Source organism: Condylura cristata, unplaced genomic scaffold (assembly GCF_000260355.1).
Source record: "Condylura cristata isolate star-nosed mole 26May11 unplaced genomic scaffold, ConCri1.0 scaffold00006, whole genome shotgun sequence".
NCBI lineage: Eukaryota > Metazoa > Chordata > Mammalia > Eulipotyphla > Talpidae > Condylura > Condylura cristata.
Window position 1 is genome coordinate 26,450,913 of NW_004567107.1, and position 15,127 is coordinate 26,466,039.

Below are 15,127 nucleotides of genomic sequence, written 5' to 3' on the forward strand. Positions count from 1 at the left end.
AAGGAACTTTTAGTATGATTATGTTTCTTAAAAACAATCGTTCACCCTTCATAAGTATATACTGAAATGTGTGTGTGTGTGTGTGTGTGTGTGTGTGTGTGTGTAGGAACAAAATGATACATTATCTGTAATTTATTCCAAAATAACACAGAGGCATGAAGCTGTAGAGGAGAAAAATATTAGTCCCAGTTGATAATTACTGAAGCTGGTTTATGGGACGATGAGTCCATTAAAACATTTTTTTTAATATTTTAAAATTTCCATAATAAAAAAATTAACAAGGAGTTAACAATTACTCCTACTCCTAGCGCTAATAAAATCACTTCTCTATGTAGGAAAATAAACTGTTAATTATTCTTTAATAATTTTATAGCATTTGTGTGTCCCCATAATTTGACTACTTTAAACAGTAATCTTTCCCTATTTTGAGATCCTCCTTACAAGTCATAAAATATGCTATCTTTTCTTCAACCAGAGGATGCTCCATAGTGTTGGATCATGTAACAATCACTGGAAAACAAAGTAACATGTGTCAAGAAATGACTCTAAATATTATAAGGAGCCTTCTGAATATGGAAAAGGAGTTTTCCCTCAAGGAGTTTACGATCTCCTATATTAACATTTTAAACATGACATTATTTGGGGGGTTGAGGGAATGGTTTATGAAATGTTATTGCTGCTGTCTAACAATTATTTTGAAAGTATGCCAGAATTTCCAAAAACTTCCATTGACATGAAAAAAAAATTCTAAAAAAATATTATATATATAAGCTGAAACAGATTTATTCCCAAATCTATTTATGAATGGAATGATAATGACTAAAAGTAACAACACACTCAAAGAGACATCAGTACTAAATATATTGTCTATTAACTGGGAAGAAATAGGATTATGGCATTAGCAGATCAAGGAAATAAAATTAAGGAATATATGAATACTTATAAAAGTTTGTAAGAAGCAAGCTAATCTACAGAACTGCAGACCTTGTTTCAATTTGGCTGTAACAGAAAACAAACCCTATGAGCATAGAATAGAGATAAATTTCAATATGGGTAACAGAAATATACAAAAAACTTGGAAGTAGTTAGATCTTGTATCATACAGTTTTACTATGATATGTTGCAGAAAAAAATGGTATATGTTTATACACATAGAGGTGCACTAAAATTTAAAGGAATACATACCTATAAGAATGAATCAGTTTCTTTACAATCAACAGATGAAAACATGTAATGAAAATATGATACAAAAATAGCCACTCTAGAAAAACAAATACCAAAATAAGCAACATCTATGAAAAACAAAATACTGGGAGGAAAAACAGTATGACATAATGGAATCAACAAATGAATCAAATAAATGTACAACATGACATGTCATCCTAAGAAACAATGCAGTTAATTGGAAGCCTAGTACATTAATGGTGGGGAATGTATAATGTTGCAGCCACTATGAAAAAGAGTTTGATGGTTCCTCAAAAGTGAAACATTAAAAAAAAGTCAGTAATTCCACTCCTAGGTATAGACCCAAAATACCCAGCAGAGGTATTCAAATAAATACTTGTCACGAATGTTCATAAAAACACTATTTTTAATTGCTAAAACATGGAAAGGGCGAAAGTGTATCAATAGCTGAGTAGATAAACTAATGTGGTATATCCATACAATGGAATATTATTTAGCCTTTAAAAGGATGATTGATGCATATTATATATGTAAACTTCCAAAACATGGTAATTGAAGGGAACCAGAAACAAAAGGTCACATACTAGATGATTCTATTACATAAGATATTCAGAATAGATAATTCAGAAAGAGCAGATTATTAGATACCCTGGTCTGAGGGAGGAGGGGATAGAGAATGGCTGTTCAATGAACACAGGAGTTTCTCTGGATATGCTGGGAAAGTTCTGAAACTAGAAGGAAGTTATAGTTCCACAACACTATGAATATATTAAATGCCACCAAACTGAACACTTTTTTTTTCCAAATTGAATACTTTAATGGTTTGTTTTTTTTTTAATTTTTTTAAGATTTATTTATTTATTCATATAGAACTGGGGTACAGGCCAGAGATGCGGAGGGTGAGAGGATTCACCAGGGACAGAGTGGGGAGCAGAACAGGCAGATCAACGAAGTACACTGCTGAGGGGAGCAGCGGGCAGGTCAGGAGAGGTCTGCCACACCATGTGGCCTCCTCCAGGGCAGGCGGGGAAAGAACTCATGCGGAAGTGACTTAAGCTTCTTAGTGCAGTGCTTTAACCCACTGCGTCACCAGGGAGGGCCCAATGGTTTATTTTAAATAGGTTAATTTTATCTCAATACAAATATCCCACCTCCTAAAAAAAGCAGGTGAATTACAATCAGCCATGCCTCTTATTGTCTGTTTATAACATAAAATACTAAAATTGTTTTCTAGGTTTCTGTATATACCTGACTACTAACTTTCTTTTCTTTATTCCTATAAGACATAACTATTAAATCCATCAGTCTTTCTTGTAAAATACTCATTTCCATACAGCTCAACTATCTCATCCTCATTGCCCTCCCTCCATTAACTCCCTTTCATTTGACCTAACAAACCCTAGTTCTCCTGTAAGTTGCCTCCCAGTTAACCTGGGCCTCTTTCAGTGGAAAGATAAGCTTTCTTTTCAATGTACCATGTTTTTCAGTAGTATTAATCTAAAATAAAAAAGTAGGTACTCAAATGGAAATATTCAGCAAGGCGGGCATGAGGAACCTGATTTTAAAAAATGGCTTACCATTATGAACACATTAGTGCTTGATGAAACCACTTGTATGACCTTCTGTTATGTTGTACCTAATCCTGGATCATTTGATCTCTGTCATCTTGCTCTAGGCTACCATGTATTGCTGGAAAATGTTATAAAATTCTATTTTTAAAAGATTTATTTATTTATGCATACAAAACTGGAGTACAGGCGCAGGGGGGTGAGAGGATTCACCAGAGACAGAGAGGGGAGCAAAACAGGCAGACTGACAAAGTACACTGCTGAGGGGAGCAGCGGGTAAGACAGGAGAGGTCTACTGCACCATGTGGGTCACCTCCCTGGCCAGGGATCAAACTCACACAGCAGTGGCAGCAGATAGTTCCACAGTGCTGTGCCTTCACCTGATGTGCCACCAAAAGTTATAAAATTCTTAAAAATAAGTTCAATATAAGTCAATATTGTTTCAATTTTGACTAAATAACTACTGCTGGGCAATTCTTTCATTTTATTGCTTATTCACAAACACAACGATTTTCCAACCTATTATCTTTAAAGTACTAATGAGTTGCAGAATTAGTTATTACAGTTATACAACACACACACACTGCATACAGGCATGCAATATATCTAAATACACACACACACACATATATATGCAATATCCTCGTTATAAGATGGTTTTCAAGTGTATAATGTTGCAGTTCATAAAATACAAAGTCATATATTCAAGAGAGCACCAAAGTGTAGCTTTTTGTTAACATGCAATTTCTCAATTAACAATACTAAAACTATAAATAAATAACTAGTCAAGTTATTTCAGAAATAATTTCAATATTGCTTAAGTTAGTGGTTACTACTTCATGATCTTGGGAGTCACTCCCAATATCGGCTCTTAAACATCCTATCCATACTCTAAGCTTCCAAGTGTGTCCTGCCCACATCTACTCTCACTTTCATTTTCCCAAGAGTCACATCTACATCCTCATATATTCTCTCATGCACCTGTATCCATCAGAATTTATTCATGTGTCTCTACTTCCATAAAATATCTGCTAACGTAACAATCAATGCTGTGTCTTCTCTTAAAACTCTGTCACATATATAGAGACACACACACACACACACACACGATCCCATCTTTTAATTGCCTTCCCCACCCCGATCTACCAAACAGGCTTAATGTCTCCTTTTCAAAACTCTCTTTCTTCTACTCTAAAAACATCATCGGATCTTCTTTATTCTAACAAAACTTGGCCCAATGCTGCTTCATGTTCTAGTAACTGTTTTACTCCTTTGTTATCAAAATCCTTAAGGTCAACCCTGATGGGCGTCCCATTTCTTCAGATATTATGGCTGCTTTCCCACAAGGGCAAAAGACAAATAGAAGATCCTTTGGCCTGGAAATCTAAATATTTCTTACCTAACCTAAAAATAAAAAAAGTTGGTCAACATCAAGGGTTCATAAGCATGGTCTACAATCAATGTCATCATTTTCTTGTACATCCTGGACAAGTGGGTGCCATTAGAGATTTGAAGCAGCAGCAAAGTACTTTGAGCATTTCAGCAAAGTACCATGAGCATTTAAAAAACAACTAGTACAACAACAATGTGCAGGGAAAATAAAAAAAAAACATTTAAGCAACTAATGCCAGAGCACAGATTTTTGCAGAAAGTGAAGTTTTTAAAGGAATAAACATCAAGATTAGATGAGTATAGGTAGCAGAGAATACGAACACCAAAATTTCAGTCCTCAATGATGTGATTCTCAGAATTTACATTCCCTTGTGTAGTCTACCATAGACTTAAAGTTTTTCATAGATGTCTAGTTTTACTGACTATACAGTTTTTAAAATCCTAATTCTATATCCTGTGTGTACCTGGCATTACCCATGCTTGCTATCTGCCTAACTCCTGAGAAAGCAAATCACTCAGGAAGAGGTGGTCCCAACAGAGTTGGCCAAATGAGGGCACAGGGTCAATGCTGACAGACAGGAGTACTCACCTGTGGTACCAAGCAGAGAGAGAGGGAAACTAAGATTTCAGGTCCAGAACTGGCTCTAGCCAAACAGGAAGAAGCTGCTATGAATTTGCTTATGACAGAAGCACAGTGTCTTTGATATTGACATACTCTGAGTTCAAACAGACCACCATTAGAGTAGCCATCAGTAAAGAGTCTCATGAGAAACAAGCCATATAACAAGACCAAGAGATGAGAGACTAAATGGAACAGACCCTATTGGTCTTTTGTCTGGGGAAAGCAGTCTTCCTTATTTAAGATGATACTACTTTTCAAAATGGCCAATATAATACTAACCTTCATTAACAGAGTTTTCACATCCCACAATGTTGAGAAGGATATCATCATCTTTATCATCAACTTCACATCCCAGGAGCATCCAATTTTCCACGTTATCACTTTCTGAAATGGTGCTCTCTTCTTCACTTGAACTGACCTCTATGATCATCACTTCTCGGATCTTTTCTGGTCTCTCCTGAGATTTAGGTTTCTCAATATCCCTCGTGCATTTCTGATCAGCCAATTCATCAGAACAAAGAGAAGTAGGAGAACCTGGATTCTTTTCTTTTGGGGGGGCTCTCAAATTCTTTCTTTTACATCTATAAATACTATCTTCATCAGACAAAGTGATGACTTCTGACCCATCTGATAGCTGGATGACCTCACTATCTGAAAGGATAATTAAGTTCTTCTGATTTGGTTTACTACTGGATGATGGAGAATTCCCAGATTTCTCTTCATGCTCTTCCTCCCTGATGACATTATCAAGATCTTGGGCATAATGAACTTGACTGTAGAGTTGAAATTCCACCTCACTATCAACACTCAGTTCACTAGATGACTCTTCACGGTAAAGGTCATCTTCATATGCTTCTATAGTCTCATAACCACCAAACATCATGGATATGATTAATCTTGATGCTAGAAAAGAGAAAGTCATACAAAGAATATATTTAAGAGCTCAGATCATACCTGATAGCACCCCTTACACCTACTTTACATCATCACTTTTCTCAATGACATAGTAAGTTACCTTTTTCAGTTAGAAGATCTTTTTTCAAGGATTTCTAAATTTTATTATGACTTACTCTAAATAATGGACCACCCCTACCAAAAGAAAATTAATACTAATAAATCCAGTTGTAGTTATTAATGAAAATGTCATACTTCACAGGTTAAGCTAGAAGGAATAACAAGTTGAGCCACAGTTTCAGATACCACTTTCTCTGCAAAAATATTTTTGGTAGTTCTCACCAGTCTATCCACTCCTCACCCTTTTCCTGGTCTGGTTCTATATTTTATCTTTTTAGTTATAAGTTCTCATATGGGAATATTACTCTAACAATGAATAAAATCCACAATAGGTAACAACTATCATATCTAATACTTTGGTGTAATATTTTTACTCTCAATTAAAAATTAAAGTAATAGCCCTCTGATGCTTGACCCAAAAAGTACATAAAAGTGTCTGATAAGCCTGATTTACCATGATATCTCTAAAGATGTGTATCAATCACAAACTTACTAAGAACCTAAAATTGATTCAAAACTCCCAGCTTTAGGAATAGTTTGCCATCCTCCTGTGACCATAATAAATCTTGCTTATCTCTGAAGTCAGCTTAAATATCACTTCCTCAAGAAAGCTTTCTTTGACCCACAAAACTCTATGCACTTCCACAGCACTTCACATTTTAAAACACTAACCAGAGTGCTAATAATTATCTCAAAAAACATTCATACAAGCACAGATCACAAACCCAAAAAAAGCACTTTGTTAAATGATAGCTCCCTCAAATTCACACAGTTTGTGTTTATTAATAATAACACTATACACCTGGAATCTGCCAACAGCATACATCTTAACATATTTTTACCACACTCCAAAAAAAGTAAAACTGTGTGGTAATGGTAAACTAAGGTGGCAATCGTTTTACAATATATATGTAGATTAAATCATTATGCTATACACATTAATCTTACATTATTTGCCAATTAAATCTCAATAAAGTTGGAAAAAATAGAACTTTTCAAGTCTACCTGTTCCTTTCTTGCAGTGTCCCTCAGGTTGCTATGCTGTTGTTGTCATTCAAGTTGAATATGGCTGTCAATAATAATGCTCATAGCATTTATCAGTTTATATTGAAATGTTAGCCTCAGAGGAATTCCAATAAAAGATGAATACTTTCCTTTTTATTTAACAGGTAAATTAATTCTAAAAGAAGTCAAAGGAATTAAGCTTCCTTCAAAATCCTTACTGGATCCATCCTGAGGATCCAGTGTGGACTTAAGATAAAACATAATTCTGGCGCAGCACAGAAAAAATTAAAGAGCTAAATTACAGTTACAAATTTGCACTACTCTTGGAGCCATCCCAAAGGAAAGGGATTAAGAATAGAGCCATAGGCACACCTGTGAATGTATGCCAAAAATAAACTACAGAAATATAATAAAAAAATGGACTTCCTTGAGTCTAAGGGTTTATCTCTTGCCCTGAAATGTAGAAAAATGAATTTAACAATTTAGCCCCTATGGCCCTTAAGAGGATTTTGTACCTTCTTTGAAAATTGTGCTCAGCATAACTTGCTCTTCTATTTATTTAGCTTATGTATGCCAAGGCTAACATTTGCCTGAGGCTGTTTTGATTTATGTTACTACTTTAATTACACTCAAATATATTTAATTTACTTTTTTTAAAGTGTGTACTTGGGGAGATAAATATGAAATAAATGTACATAGATAAAGACTCAGAAGGCTCTCAGATTTTTGGTCACTGTATATAATTCTCAAACATTCTTAACTGGACATCAAAAGGTCTCTATAGAAATCACAAAATTTTAAACCTGGAAGATAACTTACAAAACTTCAATTTACATGTAAGAAAATTGAAGTCCAAAGAGTTAAGGAGGCCTATCCAAGATTCTGTAGCTTGCTAAGAACAAGCTAGAAGCAATGCCAAGTGAATTCATTAAAACTTTAAAATGTTTTCAATTTGAAAACCTTCCTCCAATGTTAACTGCGATGATTTGAACACCTGAATTTACCTCACAAATAGCGATTTTACTTCCTAGTAGAATATTAAAACTATGAAAGGTGTGCTTCAATTGGAAAGAAAAGCATCATTTAAATTTCTCAGTTCACAATCCAAGACTTCCCAAGTTGACACTCTTAAGATAAAAGCAATCCCATGACCAAAAAGGCAGTTCTTCTGGAGTAACCTAGGAAATCAGTTTGGGGTTGAAACTTATCTGAAGAATAAAAATGGTTCACACCTATAAAAATGATAGAACACCTATAAAGAATAACTCCAATGGCTCTCATTCAAAAGTGGGAGTTATACCCATTCACTCAATTTTTTTCAATTAGACAATTTAAGGTTTACTTTAAATTTCAGATTTCACAATCTTTAAAGCTTATACTTTCTCCTCTAACGACCTTCCTACTGCTTTTCCCTGACAGTATGTTATTTCCTTCCAAAGAACTTTATCCCGGATATTTCTTCTTGAAGATACTGGTATCCACATCCAACTGATTCAAATCAAATCCACAGGTTGATTTTTAAACCCAATTTTCCTGGGAAAGTGATTACAGACAGATTATTTTCAACTTAAATGTACTTTTAGTGTGTGCCTTCCTGGCAGTGACAGGTTGAAAAACTATTCAGTTGACTCCAGTGTTAAAATTTCTATCCATTCTTTAAATCTGACTTTCACTCTGAAGCAAATCTGACTAGGACAGAGAAACTAAATGTATCAAACAATGGTCACCAAAGACAGAAACACAAGAGCTTGGTGGGAGAAAATGATGCTAAATATATTCAGACCAGCCAGCTGTTCTTGCGAGAGAGATACACATAAAGTCTTTTTATGAGAACTAATCCTAAAAACACTCCTTCACCTTTCCCACCTCCTTTTCCTTTTGCTACACAGTATCTTTCCCTTACAGCTAGTTATTTTATAGCCTTCAATTCCATTTCCTATTCAGTTCATTTCTCATCCTCCAATTCCCTTGAAAACAGCAATGCTGAAAATTCCAAAAGCATAATAACATCGTGGTAAATATAGACACAGCTTAAATGTTTTTGGACATGATAGCCTGAAGAATTCAAAACAGATTTACGAGTTTTGGAAGGAACTTGACCACACTGAAAACTCTTGCTTTACACATATCGGGAATGGGGCTCTGAAAAGTTTATTTATCCACTGAGCTTTAAAGTCCCCTAAAAGATCTCATTCAACCCTGTAATCCGAAATAAAGGTAGATGCAGCCTAAAGAAGCGATTTCTAGGTCTCCAATACAAGCAGATCTCCGGCCTGCTGACTCCCAGCGTTTTCCCTCTGCACCTGCTGCTCTTCCCTAAAGTTGAAGTTAACTGCCCGCTCACAGGATGTCAGGGATAAAAGGAATCTTAGAGAACACAGTCCAAATCGTCCTGTTTTACTTGGAAAAAGGGGAACACCTCCTGATATTGTTTTGGCCTTACAGCTGCCGCTGCTGCTTCTGACAACAGAGGCTGAAGTTAGTCCAGGACGGTTCAATCCTCACCCTCTGAGCTGTGAGATCTACGCGTTTAACAAACTATACTGATCGTTTTCCCTAAATGAGACAGAGGTGGGAGGTGATGAAGGTGAAATCGGCAGAAACTCCACCCCCATCGGGGCCACATGCACCTAGCCCTTTTTGAACCTCGGCCTCCGGCCTTGATCCAGCACGGTGAAAGTGGACACCCCAGCAGGTCAGCCAAATCGCATGGAGCAGAGCTAGACGGAGGGGCCACGAGCCGCACCCCGCCACGAGTGGGGTACAGACAAGGGACGCGGGAGCCGGCAAGGGGAAACGCGCTAGTTTCACAGCCCGGCGGGCGAGGGGTCCCCGGCCGCGGGCGGCGAGGGGTCCGTCACACACATACTCACTGCCGCAGCTGCGACCAGGAAGCACCAACCAGGAACCAAAACGCGTAGAGGGACGGGGAGGGGCGAGGACAAATGAGGTAAGGAAACCGCGTCCGCGCGGACCCGGAGGAGGGAAGGCACTTCCGGGGAAAACACGGCTCCCAGGAGTCGTCTTCCGTCCCCGCCCACCCCCCCCGTGCCCTCTGTGCGCATGCGTAATAACTATTAATCCCTTCTCTGCCCCGCGAGTAGCTGATCTTTCGCTATATAAACCTTATCTTGTCCCTTTCCCTTCCCGGTTTCTAGGCTGCATCTATCATGGGGGTGCTCTTTGAATGATTTCCACGCAACAGATGTTATCTAGTGAGCAAAACCAGGGCCGGGGGCTCGTAGCCTTTGCCTGCGAGAAAAACTACAGCTTCCATAATGCCCTTGAGCTGGTTTCAGAACTCGCGCCACCACCTTCCTAGAAGTCTGGGACAAGGTCCTGGAGCCACGTGGCGTGGGGGCGGAGCCCTGTTTGGGGCAGGGGACCCCCAGCAAAGGAGAAACTTCTTTGAGGCTGCACGGTGTCTAGCTGCTTCTGTGCGCTAGGCTTCCGATTTGGATTGAAGTTGAACTTGACTCACCCCAACGTGCTTCCGGCGCTCTTTTTCTTGACTACAAGGCAACAGATTTAACTCTTTCTGAGCCTTGAAAAGCTCTTAATAAAGATTAAAGTTATTACTGGTCCTTTGTAAGTCTTTTCCATGGATGCTGCACGATTGCGTTGTTAGGTTCCTCTTCTCACGTCTTATTTTAATGTTTACTAATAATATACCGACCTCTACAACATTACAAATAACGATGTACTTTATCAATTCGTTAGTCCTTAGCCACGGTCCTGAAAATTAAGCTTGTATTTGTCTTATAGTTCTCTCTCTCTGCCTGATTATGGGCTCCCTAAAAGCAGAGGTTTTTACATTTTATCTTTATATCTTCACCAGCTAACAATATTAGGCAGACAACATGCACTCAAAGGTGTTAAAGAATTGAAGTAATTCTAACTCCCTGTAGGCAATGGAAAACCAAGGACCAAATATGAATCCACCAGCTGTCAATTCAATGGGGAAATATGACTTCGAATAGCTGGAGTGTAGTATAGTAAAACTAAGATGAATATAAAGAGCTGCAGAGATCCCAAGAGTACATAGATTTCTGACTAAGGAAACGCATATACACCTTGACTTTATATGGTGAGTTCTCATTTAGATTACTTTTTTTAAATCATAATATCCAGTCTTCTAAGCTAGAAATAATAAAGCAAGAGACTTACCAAAAGTGCCCTTACAGAGGCTGAGCTTTGTTGATAATCCAGGTCTCTAAACCTCCCCACTCCCATCCCCAACACACACACACAGAATTTCTCTTTTCACTTCAAGCTATGTATGTTTCACACTTCTTGGATCATAGGCAGCAACATGCACGAGAATTCTGAAGCCTCTCTTATGGAAAACATTCTAAAGAGTCCATTTATTGGAGGAAGGAAGCACTTGCTTTCCCCAGATCAGCATTGATACTATATCAACAGTGAGCAGTTGAATTGGGTGAGGGGCCAGGACAAAGCAGAAACCTACAGCAGGAAAGCAAGATGTGGGATACACTAGCAAGTTCTTGATTAGTGGCATAAATTAACTCAAATTACTAAATTACCTTCCATTGTAGAGAAATGAACCACTTTCTTTTATTGTAGCTTATTAGAATCTCTGAGGACTAATCATTTGCCCTCTTAACAGTTTTCTTTCAATTACTGTTAATTCACTGAGAACCTACTATGTAACATGCTATTGCTAGCTACTTCAGTTGTATAGCTATTTCAGATATATTGTCTCTCTTCTATTTTCAGAATTTCATTGGTAAGGAAATTACAATTTGACAAGGTCTTTTGGGGTTCAAGCCTAGTCTTATCAGGACCTAAAATGCATGTTCTTTTTTATGCCCAAGTCTGCCTTTCAAAACTAAACTCCTTAACAGTGGAGACTATGATGATCTGCTCCTGTAATGATGTTCATATAGCACCTAGCCCAAGGTGGAGCACACAGTAAGTGCACAGTGAATGCTTGTGGAATAAGTAGACTCACTGTGGAATTCCTGCCAACAAATGCCTAATGCCTAGGTGCCATGTGAGCAATGCTGAGGGACAGTGGAAGAGGGAGTATCTGGCTACTCTGGGGAAGGGGAGAAGCTTTCACAGAGGGGGAGGCAAAATAAATGGTAGGTAAGAATCCAGCATTCTAATACAAAGAACACCAATAGGTGATTCACAAAGGAAATGCAGAAGGTCATGAACTGTGGTAAAGTACTCAACATCACTGATAATGAAAACATGACCAGTGAATACAAACTGGCAAAGCCGTTTAAAGGAGCTATTGGATATCAAAATTGTGAGTTGTGCCCATAAATATACATACAAAGATTGTTTGTGATAGAAAAAATAGAAACAACATAAATATTCATCAATAATAAAAATAAATTATATATATATTTTTTACATATATATATATTTTAAAAGCTATGCTTCTTTTGAAAGGATAAGTTGAATGGATCTTCATGTAATGACATGGGAAGATCTCAAGACATACATGTAAGTAAAAAGGCAAATTACAGAGCCATAGTTATTCTGTATACTCAGAGTTTTAAGGAATCTCTGTGTATGTGTGTGTGTGTATAAATGAGTAGAGGAAAATTCTAGATGGATACCAATCAACAATAACAAGTTACCGACCTCTGAGGAGGGGAAGGGGAATTCAGTGGGTCTGAGAGAAATTTCATATTGAAAAAGAAAATGATGTGGTGATTTGAGAATACCTCGTCATTTCTGCAGTTGTCCAACTAAATCGTATAACCTGAACATATCATAAAAAAGCTATAAAACAAACAAACACAAATTGAGGAATGTCCCCTAAAATACATTCCTCAATCCCTTAAAAAGTACCAGTGTCATAAAACACAAAGAAAGATTGAGGAATTATTTTATACTAAAGGAGTATAAAGAAAATGATGCATAATAAATGCAATGCACAACCTGGAATTTTCTTTTGCAATAAAAGATATTATTAGTAAAATTGGGGGAAAAAATCCAGATTTGATGACAGTACTATGTAATGATATTTTCTTGATTTTATATATTTTATATGTATTTATTATTTTATATTTATATGGTGTTACATGAACGTATTTGTTATTTATATCATGTAAGTGAATCCTGGAGATCCCACTGAAGTACTTGGAGTGTCAGACCTCTGCTGATCCTCCCACTGCTCCCCTCAGCAGTGTACTTTGTCAGTCTGCCTGTTCTACTCCCCACTCTGTCTCTGGTGAATCCTTTTGCCACTCTTGCACCTCTGGCCTGTACCCCATTCTGTATGCATAAATAAATAAATCTTTTTTAAAAACGGGGGGGGGGGAATGAAGTACTTAGAGTAAGAAGGCATCATACCTGAAGCTGATTCTCAACTGGTTCAGAAAAATGACTGTTGTGAGTGAGAGAGAAAGAAGGGAATGATAACTCACATGGTTAACATTTTGGGAATCTGGGTAAAAAGACATATGAAAGTTCTTTATGCTACTTTTGCAGTTTTTCTCTAAGCTTGAAATTATGACAAAATATAAAATGAAAGGAAATAATAAAAAGTATAAGGAAGAAATTGCCAAAGAAGAGAAGTCTTTGGCAAAAGAACAAGATAAGCAAAGGAATTGGACAAATACAAGAGCCTTATGCATTAAGAAAAACCAGTGGCACCCAGGGTAAAGCATGGTGTGGGGATTAAAGGAGCTAGGGTTATGGGGGATAACCAGCAACACAACCCACAAGCTAACACATTCCCCGGCAATCTAATATTGAAAATGAAAATTTTAAACTTTCTTTATACCCAGGCACATGTCCTGCAAAAAATAACTTTGAGTTCTTGCAGCTGTCCAGTCATTCCATTGGCAATTTCTCTTTGTCCAGAGATGGTAGAAAAATAAAACCCCTAGAATGATGACTAAAAGGGACTTTCAGCACAGTTCCTTCATTTTGCAGGAGAAAACACTCAAGAGGAGGAATTTGCAAGGTCCCAGCGGAAGTTATTGTTAAGACTGATTTCCAGTTCAAAATCCATCTTTCTTCCTTTCTGAAAAAATGAGGTAAAGTCTAAAAGGGTGAAGCAGAGATAGAATGCTAACAAGCAAATAGCCAGTTATTATCCTTTGAGGTTAGGATGTTTTCATTTTCCACAAATATGAACTTAATATCGTACAATTTAAAAATGTGATTATAGAAACTGTTGTCATTTAAAGTCCATGCAGAACAACCGATAAGTGCCATTCAATTCAGGGTCCTAGTCTGAAGCAGCAATCAAGGTGATTCTCAGGAATTCTCAATGACATTGGTACCCATCTGGATTTGTTGAAAAGTTTAACATCCTTTTTTATTATTCATGATTTTGCAGTTCTTCAAATTGCAAGGTGATGGAGAGAGCACACGATTTTCATCCAGGTTATGAAATCATTCTTGAAAATTTGGACATTCATATAGATGGCTTTTAATTTTTCTTAGAGACTGCTTTTCCTTATAAAATCATGAAATTTTAAAAGATTGCACTATAAATTAAACTACATAAATGATAATAAAGGATACTATAAAAGCAAAAGGAAAATAAGCTAATATTTGAAGGACTTTATTCTCATTTGCTATTATTCTGAGTTGGAACTGTACTCCTCAAGGTTTAGATCTAAGTGACTATATAATGTGCATTGATTACCAAAACTATTGAGATAGTAATTGATTTAAGAATCATCAGATTTCATACAGGAAATCTCAAAGCATGTCGTCAGTAATATATTGAAAAGCAGTGCCCTCCAAATAGCATGCCTTTATTTAAAAAGTCCTGGACCTATAGTCTCTAATACTCAAATACAGACAGATCATATTCAGAAATAGAAAGCTCCCTCATTCTATAAGGAAGCAACTTTCTTCAGCTGCCCATCCTGGACTCCAGAATCATGCCTGCAATCTTCAGTCCAAAGATGTGTTCGTATGGACATTAGCATGAGTTATTTTATTTGGGACCTGAGATTAACAAGAGAAAGAATTAATTGAAAATACTCACCCTATTGGATGAGCTATGTATTCTTTACTGTACATTTGAGCAAAATTATATACAATGAACTCTAGATTTTATGCTTTGTGTGTCAACAATTAATATCCATTATTTCTTCCTAGAGTCATGAAACTGTTATCAAGGTCAGATTTGAAAGGACCATCTCTGTTCTGATAGATTCCATACCTTCCTCTGCCTTCATTGTGAATCTGTTCTTCTCTATAATAAATACTAGTCTGACTTTTGTACAATATATTTCTTGTATCAGACATGTTATTTACAGAAGATCCTGTCTCCCTAATGACAACACTTGACACTTTACACTTTCTGTATAGGCTCCAGTGACTACATTTGCACAGCCCTAGC

At 37.0% G+C, this 15,127-nt stretch overlaps 1 pseudogene; it reads right to left on the reverse strand.

Moving 5' to 3' along the window:
* Nucleotides 1-5,041: 5,041 nt before the first annotated feature.
* LOC105853251 lies at nucleotides 5,042-9,699 on the reverse strand (annotated as a pseudogene).
* Between the last annotated feature and the right edge of the window lie 5,428 nt (nucleotides 9,700-15,127).